Source organism: Arachis stenosperma, chromosome 3 (genome assembly GCF_014773155.1).
Source record: "Arachis stenosperma cultivar V10309 chromosome 3, arast.V10309.gnm1.PFL2, whole genome shotgun sequence".
NCBI classification, from domain to species: Eukaryota; Viridiplantae; Streptophyta; class Magnoliopsida; order Fabales; family Fabaceae; genus Arachis; species Arachis stenosperma.
Window position 1 is genome coordinate 146,276,515 of NC_080379.1, and position 9,675 is coordinate 146,286,189.

Here is a 9,675-nt window from a genome sequence, read left to right on the forward strand (position 1 = left end):
GTAGAGTTCCTTTTTGAATGCGGAACATTTTTGCTTCTTCTGAGAGCGCGCGCTTTTGTATTAGCGTCCTAGCCTTGGAATGTGCGAGGGTTTTAATGCCCTCATTAATTGGTTTTAATGCCCCATTTCTCTTGGTTTCCTTTATTCAAATTTTGTATCCAAGAGACGGTTTTCTTTTCCTTGTAACTTCCCTTCTTTTTCGCCGTTTCCTGTCCTGCATTTCTCGTTTTCTCTCTTGTGACGCTTTGGCATTCGCTTGGTGCTTCCGCTTCGTGGTCGATTCTCCGCTGCTCTTTTTCAAAGCTTTCTTCCTTCTTCTAGGTTGGCTTTTGTTTTCTCTTCACTATTTATTTCTGCTGCTTTCTTTTGATGTATGTTGGGAAGCTTGAATTTTTTCCTTGTTTCTGTACTTGGTTTATTGCTGTGACGCCTGTTTTCTGGTCTTCTTTTGTCCTTATGTATGCTTTGGGTGATTTTTCTGGTTTTGGCTTCTCTTCAGGGCTTCGTGTGTTGTCATTGATTTCCATACTGCTGTTTTGAAAAAGGTTGCTCCTTTGATAACTTGTTTGCTCCATTGATGATTTTGTTTTTGTTGATAACTTTTCTTTGATAGTGATGATGGTTTTTGATGACTTTCCTTTGACTTTCGCCTTTTTCTCCTCGGGACGTTGTTTGTTTGGGAGAGAGTTTTATCTTTGTAGCTTTTTCTGAGACTTTACTCTGTCATTGCCTCCAAAGGATGCCCCTGGACCTCATTATGCGTCTTGGGGTTTTCCTTTTACTGTTTGTGTGCTTGAGGTCGCGTTGTCTGAGTTACTTCCATATTGCCCAAATTTGTTTTTGGATTAGTAACCCGTTTCCTTTTGTTTGTAGGATTAGTTGGCCATGTCGTCTCGCAAAAATATTGTCGAGGCGTCCTCTAAGGTTCCTGAGGGGATGTCCGACTGGTTGGACTCCCTTGTGTTGCTATGTGTATCTCTAGCTAATGCGGAGTTCTGTGCGGAGCTTAGAAAACACCATCGGATATGTAGTAGTGAGAATCAAGAACGCAACTATGAGCTGGTGGCACCCGATTCTGATGACAGGGTCTGCTTTCCTGTTCCAACCCAGGGGGAGCGTCCTTTCTTTTATGCATATGATTTCTTTTTTAGCCAGATGGATATTACCCTTCCTTTTACTTCCTTTGAGACCGACCTGTTGTGGTCTTGTAATGTGGCCCCATCTCACCTTCATCCAAATTCTTGGGATTTTATTAAAATTTTTCAGCTGGTTTGCCATGAATTCGGTGTTAAGCCTTCTTTAACCCTTTTTTCTGTATCTGTTTCCGTTGACCAAGCCTGGAACTACCAAAAAGAAAGCTTCTTGGATTTCTTTTAGGTCGGCCCAGGGACATAAGGTCTTCTCCATGTATGATGAGTCTTTCTGCGATTTTAAGAATTACTTTTTCAAGATCCGAGCTATTGAAGGAGCTCGTCCTTTCTTCCTGGATGAGAATGGCGAGCCTCATTTTCCTTTAGAGTGGCAGAGGAATGTAGTTGTGTCTAGGTATATGGTGCGCGAAATTGTGAACGATACTTTTTCACAACTCTCATAATCCCCGGTAATGGCTCCAAGAACGTTGGTGGCTCAATACCATGGCATTACACAACTTCGCACAACTAACCAGCAAGTGCACTGGGTCGTCCAAGTAATAAACCTTACGTGAGTAAGGGTCGATCCCACGGAGATTGTTAGCATTGAAGCAAGCTATGGTCATCTTGTAAATCTTAGTCAGGCAAACTCAGATGTATATGGTGATGGACGAAAATAACATAAAAGATAAGGATAGAGATACTTATGTAATTCATTGGTGTAAGAGCTTCAGACAAGTGTATGAAGATGCCTTCCCTTCCGTCTCTCTGCTTTCCTAATGCCTTCATCCAATCCTTCTTACTCCTTTCCATGGCAAGCTCGTGTAAGGTTTCACTGTTGTCAGCAGCTACCTCCCATCCGCGCAGTGAAAGCTAATGCACGCACTCTGTCACAGTGCTGCCAATCACCGGTTTGGTTCCCTCCCCTACCGGAATAGAATAACTCTTTTGCGTCTGTCACTAACGCCCAGTAGGTTACAGGTTTGAAGCACGTCACAGTCATTCAATCATTGAATCCTACTCAGAATACCACAGACAAGGTTAGACCTTCCGGATTCTCTTGAATGCTGCCATCAGTTCTTGCCTATACCACGAAGACTCTGATCTCATGGAATGGTTGGCTCGTTTGTCAGGCGAGCACTCGGTTGTCAGGCGATCAACCATGCATCGTGCAATCAGGAATCCAAGAGACATTCACTAAGCCTCAGATGCTTGTAGAACAAGAATGGTTGTCAGTCACCTTGTTCATGGGTGAGAATGATGATGGGCGTCAATCATCACCTTCATCATGTTGAAGAACAAGTGATATCTTGGTAAAAGAACAAGCGGAATTGAATAGAAGAACTATAGTAATTGCATTAATACTCGAGGTACAGCAGAGCTCCACACCTTAATCTATGGTGTGTAGAAACTCCACCGTTGAAAATACATAAGAACAAGGTCTAGGCATGGCCGTGAGGCCAGCCTCCCCAAAGTGATCAAAGGATCAAAAATAATCCAAAGATTGTAAATACAATAGTAAAAGGTCCTACTTATAGAAAACTAGTAGCCTAAGGTGTACAGAAATGAGTAAATGACATAAAAATCCTCTTTCGGGCCCACTTGGTGTGTGCTTGGGCTGAGCAATGAAGCAAATTTCGTGTAGAGACTCTTCTTGGAGTTAAACGCCAGCTTTGGTGCCAGTTTGGGCGTTTAACTCCCATTTGGGTGCCAGTTCCAGCGTTTAACGCTGGGATTTCTTGAGGTGACTTTGAACACCGGTTTGGGCCATCAAATCTTGGGCAAAGTATGGACTATCATATATTGCTGGAAAGCCCAGGATGTCTACTTTCCAACGCCGTTGAGAGCGCGCCAATTGGGCTTCTGTAGCTCCATAAAATCCACTTCGAGTGCAGGGAGGTCAGAATCCAACAGCATCTGCAGTCCTTTTGAGTCTCTGGATCAGATTTTTGCTCAGGTCCCTCAATTTCAGCCAAAAAATACCTGAAATCACAGAAAAACACACAAACTCATAGTAAAGTCCAGAAAAGTGAAATTTAATTAAAAACTAATAAAAATATACTAAAAACTAACTAGATCATACTAAAAATATACTAAAAACACTGCCAAAAAGCATACAAATTATCCGCTCATCACAACACCAAACTTAAATTGTTGCTTGTCCCCAAGCAACTGAAAATCAAATAGGATAAAAAGAAGAGAATATGCAATGAACTCCAAAAACATCTGTGAAGATCAGTATTAATTAGATGAGCGGGGCTTTTAACTTTTTGCCTCTGAACAGTTTTGGCATCTCAATCTATCCTTTGAAACTCAGAATGGTTGGCTTCTTTAGGAACTTAGAATCCAGATAGTGTTAATGATTCTCCTAGTAAAGTATGATGATTCTTGAACATAGCTATTTATTGAGTCTTGGCTGTGGCCCAAAGCACTCTGTCTTTCCAGTATTACCACCGGATACATACATGCCACAGACACATAATTGGGTGAACCTTTTCAGATTGTGACTTAGCTTTGCTAAAGTCCCCAATTAGAGATGTCCAGGGTTCTTAAGCACACTCTTATTTGCCTTGGATCATAACTCTTATTATTTTTTTTCGTTTTCTTTTTTTCTCTTTTTTTTTCGGTTTTTTTTTTTTTTTTGAATAGCAATGCTTTTTCTTGCTTCAAGAATCATTTTATTGATTTTTCAGATCCTCAATAACATGTCTCCTTTTTCATCATTCTTTCAAGAGCCAACATTCATGCACCACAAATTCAAGATACATATGCACTGTTTAATCATACATTCAGAGAACAAAAATATTGCCACCACATCAAAATAATTAAACTATTATAAAATTCAAAATTCATGCAATTCTTCCTTTTTCAATTAAGCACATTTTTATTCAAGAAAGGTGATGGATTCATAGGACATTCATAACTTTAAGGCATAGACACTAAGACACTAATGATCATAAGACACAAGCATGGATAACATAAAGCACTAAAATTCGAAAAACAAAGGAATAAAGAACAAGAAAATCAAGGAATGGGTCCACCTCAGTGATGGCGGCTCTTCCTTGCTTTTGAAGGTCCTATGGAGTGCTTGAGCTCCTCAATGTCTCTTCCTTGCCTTTGTTGCTCCTCTCTCATGATTCTTTGTTCTTCTCTAATTTCATGGAGGAGAATGGAGTGTTCTTGGTGCTCCACCCTTAGTTGTCCCATATTGGAACTCAACTCTCCTAGGGAGGTGTTTAGTTGCCCCCAATAGTCTTGTGGAGGAAAATTCATCCCTTGAGGAATCTCAGGGATCTCATGATGAGTGGGATCTCTTGTGTACTCCATCCTTTTCTTAGTGATGGGCTTGTCCTCATCAATGGTGATGTCTCCCTCTATGTCAACTCCCACTGAATAACAGAGGTGACAAATGAGGTGAGGAAAGGCTAACCTTGCCAAGGTAGAGGTCTTGTCCGCCACCCTATAGAGTTCTTGGGCTATAACCTCATGAACCTCTATTTCTTCTCCAATCATGATGCTATGGATCATGATAGCCCGGTCTATGGTAACTTCGGACCGGTTGCTAGTGGGAATGATTGAGCGTTGTATGAACTCTAACCATCCTCTAGCCACGGGTTTGAGGTCATGCCTTCTCAATTGGACCGGCTTTCCTCTTGAATCTTGCTTCCATTGTGCGCCCTCTTCACATATGACTGTGAGGACTTGGTCCAACCTTTGATCAAAGTTGACCCTTCTAGTGTAAGGATGCTCATCTCCTTGCATCATAGGCAAGTTGAACGCCACCCTCACACTTTCCGGACTAAAATCCAAGTATTTCCCCCGAACCATAGTAAGATAATTCTTTGGATCCGGGTTCACACTTTGGTCATGGTTCTTGGTGATCCATGCATTGGCATAGAACTCTTGAACCATCAAGATTCCGACTTGTTGAATGGGGTTGGTAAGTACTTCCCAACCTCTTCTTCGGATCTCATGGCGGATCTCCGGATATTCACCCTTTTTGAGTGAAAAGGGGACTTCGGGGATCACCTTCTTCAAGGCCACAACTTCATAGAAGTGGTCTTGATGCACCCTTGAGAGGAATCTATCCATCTCCCATGACTCGGAGGTGGAAGCCTTTGCCTTCCCTTTCCTCTTTCTAGAGGTTTCTCCGGCCTTGGATGCCATAAATGGTTATGGAAAGACGAAAAAGCAACGCTTTCACCACACCAAACTTAAAATGTTTGCTCGTCCTCGAGCAAAAGAAGAAAGAAGAGAGTAGAAGAAGAAGAAATGAGGAAGAGGGAGATGGTGGTGTATTCGGCCAAGGAGGGGGAGAAGTGGTGTTTAGGTAGTGGGAAAATGAAGGGGTAAAGAGGGGTTTATATAGGAAAGAGGGGGATGAGGGTTCGGCCATTTGAGGGTGGGTTTGGGAGGGAAAGTGGTTTGAATTTGAAGGGTGAGGTTGGTGGGGTTTTATGAAGGATGGATGTGAGTGGTGAAGAGAAAGATGGGATTTGATAGGTGAGGGGTTTTTTTTGGGGAAGAGGTGTTGAGGTGATTGGTGAATGGGGGAAGAAGAGAGAGAGTGATGGTAGGGTCCTGTGGGGTCCACAGATCCTGTAGTGTCAAGGAAAAGGCATCCTTGCACCAAATGGCATCAAAATCCACGTTTTGAGCCTTTTCTGGCGTTAAACGCCGAGCTGGTGCCCATTCCTGGCGTTTAACGCCAGGTTTTTGCCCTTTACTGGCGTTTAACGCCAGTCTGGTGCCCCTTTCTGGCGTTAAACGCCCAGAAGGGTGCCAGACTGGGCGTTAAACGCCCAACTGCTAGGCTGACTGGCGTTTGAACGCCAGCAGCATCTTCCTCCAGGGTGTGCTGTTTTCTTCCTGTTTTCATTTGTTTTTGCTTTTTTCATTGTTTTTGTGACTTCTTATGATCATCAACCTACAAAAAAGATAAAATAACAAAAGAAAATAATTAATTATAAAACATTGGGTTGCCTCCCAACAAGCGCTTCTTTACTGTCATTAGCTTGACAGAGGACTCTCATGGAGCCTCAGAGATGCTCAGAACCGTGTTGGAACTTCCCAACACCAAACTTAGAGTTTGATTGTGGCCTCCCAACACCAAACTTAGAGTCTGACTGTGGGGGCTCTGTTTGGCTCTGTTTTGAGAGAAGCTCTTTATGCTTCTTCTCCATGATGACAGAGGGATATCCTTGGGCCTTAAACACCAAGGATTCTTCATTCACTTGAATGATTAACTCTCCTCTATCAACATCAATCACAGCCTTTGCTGTGGCTAGGAAGGGTCTGCCAAGGATGATTGATTCATCCATGCACTTCCCAGTCTTTAGGACTATGAAATCAGTAGGAATGTAATGGTCTTCAACCTTAACCAGAACATCCTCTACAAGTCCATAGGCTTGTTTTCTTGAGTTGTCTGCCATCTCTAGTGAGATTTTTGCAGCTTGCACCTCAAAGATCCCTAATTTCTCTATTACAGAGAGGGGCATGAGGTTTATACTTGACCCCAAGTCACACAAGGCCTTCTTGAAGGTCATGGTGCCTATGGTACAAGGTATAGAAAACTTCCCAGGATCCTGCCTCTTTTGAGGCAATTGCTGCCTAGACAAGTTATCCAGTTCTTTGGTGAGCAAAGGGGGTTCATCCTCGCAAGTCTCATTTCCAAATAACTTGTCATTCAGCTTCATGATTGCTCCAAGGTATTTAGCAACTTGCTCCTCAGTGACATACTCCTCCTCTTCAGAGGAAGAATACTCATCAGAGCTCATGAAAGGCAGTAGTAAGTCCAAGGGAATCTCTATGGTCTCAGTTTGAGCCTTAGATTCCCAAGGTTCCTCATTGGGGAACTCATTGGAGGCCAGTGGACGTCCAGTGAGTCCTTCCTCAGTGGCGTTCACTGCCTCTTCTTCCTCCCAGAATTCGGCCATATTTATGGCTTTGCACTCTCCTTTTGGATTTTCTTCAGTGTTACTAGGGAGAGTGCTTAGGGGAAGTTCAGTAATTTTCTTGCTCAGCTGACCCACTTGTCCTTCCAAATTCCTAATGGAGGATCTAGTTTCAGTCATGAAACTTTGAGTGGTTTTGATTAGATCAGAGACCATGGTTGCTAAGTCAGAGGTATTCTGCTTAGAGCTCTCTGTCTGTTGCTGAGAAGATGATGGAAAAGGTTTACCATTGTTAAACCTGTTTCTTCCACCATTATTATTGAAACCTTGTTGAGGTCTCTCTTGATTCTTCCATGAGAGATTTGGGTGATTTCTCCATGAAGAATTATAGGTGTTACCATAGGGTTCTCCCAGGTAATTTACCTCTTCCACTGAAGGGTTCTCAGGATCATAAGCTTTTTCCTCAGATGAAGCATCCTTAGTACTGTTTGGTGCATTTTGCATTCCAGACAGACTTTGAGAAATCAGATTGACTTGTTGAGTCAATATTTTATTCTGAGCCAAAATGGCATTCAGAGTGTCAATTTTAAGAACTCCTTTCTTCTGACTAGTCCCATTGTTCACAGGATTTCTTTCAGAAGTGTACATGAATTGGTTATTTGCAACCATTTCAATCAGTTCTTGAGCCTCAGTAGGCGTCTTCTTCAGATGAAGAGATCCTCCAGCAGAGCTATCCAAAGACATCTTGGATAGTTCAGAGAGACCATCATAAAAAATACCTATGATGCTCCATTCAGAAAGCATGTCTGAAGGACATCTTCTGATTAATTGTTTGTATCTTTCCCAAGCTTCATAGAGGGATTCTCCATCCTTCTGTCTGAAGGTTTGGACTTCCACTCTAAGCTTACTCCATCTTTGTGGTGGAAAGAACTTTGCCAAGAAGGCATTGACTAGCTTTTCCCAAGAGTCCAGGCTTTCTTTAGGTTGAGAATCCAACCATATTCTAGCTCTGTCTCTTACAGCAAAAGGGAATAGCATCAGTCTATAGACCTCAGGGTTAACCCCATTAGTCTTGACTGTGTCACAGATTTGCAAGAATTCAGCTAAAAACTGATGAGGATCTTCCATTGGAAGTCCATGGAACTTGCAATTCTGTTGCATTAGAGAAACCAATTGAGGCTTAAGCTCAAAGTTGTTTGCTCCAATGGCAGGGATAGAGATGCTTCTCCCATAGAAATCAGGAGTAGGTGCAGTGAAGTCACCCAGCACCTTCCTTGCATTGTTGGCATTGTTGTTGTTTTCGGCTGCCATGTGTTCTTCTTCCTTGAAGAATTCGGTCAGGTCCTCTAAAGAGAGTTGTGCCTTGGCTTCTCTTAGCTTTCGCTTCAAGGTTCTCTCAGGTTCAGGGTCAGCTTCAACAAGAATGCCTTTGTCTCTGCTCCTGCTCATATGAAAGAGAAGAGAAAAAGAAAATGTGGAATCCTCTATGTCACAGTATAGAGATTCCTTGAAATGTCAGAGGAAAAGAGAAATAGAAAGAAGAAGGAGAAGAAGAATTCGAACTTTAGTTAGATAAGGTTCGAATTGTGCATTCAGAAGGAGTGGTACTCCATAAATAGAAGGATGTGGGAAGGAGGGAAGAGAATTTTCGAAAATTCATTTAAAAGATTTTGAAAACATTTTGAAAATTTGATTGATAATTTTCGAAAATTAAAAGTGAAAAAGAAATCAAGTGATTTTTGAAAAAGATTTTGAAATTAGAAATTAAAAAGATTTGATTGAAAACTATTTTGAAAAAGATGTGGTTAAAAAGATTTAATTGAAAAGTTATGGTTTTAAAAAGATGTGATTGAGAAGATATGATTTGAAAACAATTTTAAAAGATATGATTTGAAAACAATTTGAAAAGATATGATTTTAAAAATTAATGACTTGCCTAACAAGAAAAGATATGATTCAAACATAAAACCTTCCTCAACAGAAAAGGCAACAATTTTGAGATGTTCAATCAAATCATTAATTGTTAGTAAGTATCTTTTAAAAAGGAAAGAAATTGATTTGAAAACATTTGATTGAAAAGATTTGATTTGAAAAAGATTGATTTTGAAAAACTAAAAAAAATTGATTTGAAAACAAAATCTTCCCCCTAGTACCATCCTGGCGTTAAACGCCCAGAATGGTATACATTCTGGCGTTTAACGCCCAAAATCCTACCTCTTTGGGCGTTAAACGCCCAACCAGGTACCCTGGCTGGCGTTTAAACGCCAGTCTGCCTTCTTCACTGGGCATTTTTGAATGCTCAGCTTTTTCTGTGTAATTCCTCTGCAGTATGTTCTGAATCTTCAATTCTTTGTATCATTGACTTGAAAAGACACAAATTAAAAATATTTTTGGATTTTTAATAATCAAAATGCAAAAGGAATCAATTAACAATGCATGCAAGACACCAAACTTAGCAGTTTGTATACTACTGTCACTATATGAGACACACAAAATACTTCAAGTCAATAGAATTCAAAGATCAAAACAAAGAAATATATGCATGGATTCGAAAATTATAACAAAAACATGCATTTGACACCAAACTTAGGATGAGACACTAAACTTAAGCAAGAAACATCAAATATTTTTGGTCTTTTTATGATTTTGTA

At 41.0% G+C, this 9,675-nt stretch overlaps 1 non-coding gene across 1 annotated transcript; it reads left to right on the top strand.

The window, feature by feature from the left end:
• Positions 1-7,822: 7,822 nt before the first annotated feature.
• Positions 7,823-7,930, top strand: LOC130971877 (small nucleolar RNA R71). The gene has a single exon (XR_009083081.1). It is a non-coding gene; the product is annotated as a small nucleolar RNA R71 (small nucleolar RNA).
• The last annotated feature ends 1,745 nt before the right edge of the window (positions 7,931-9,675 follow it).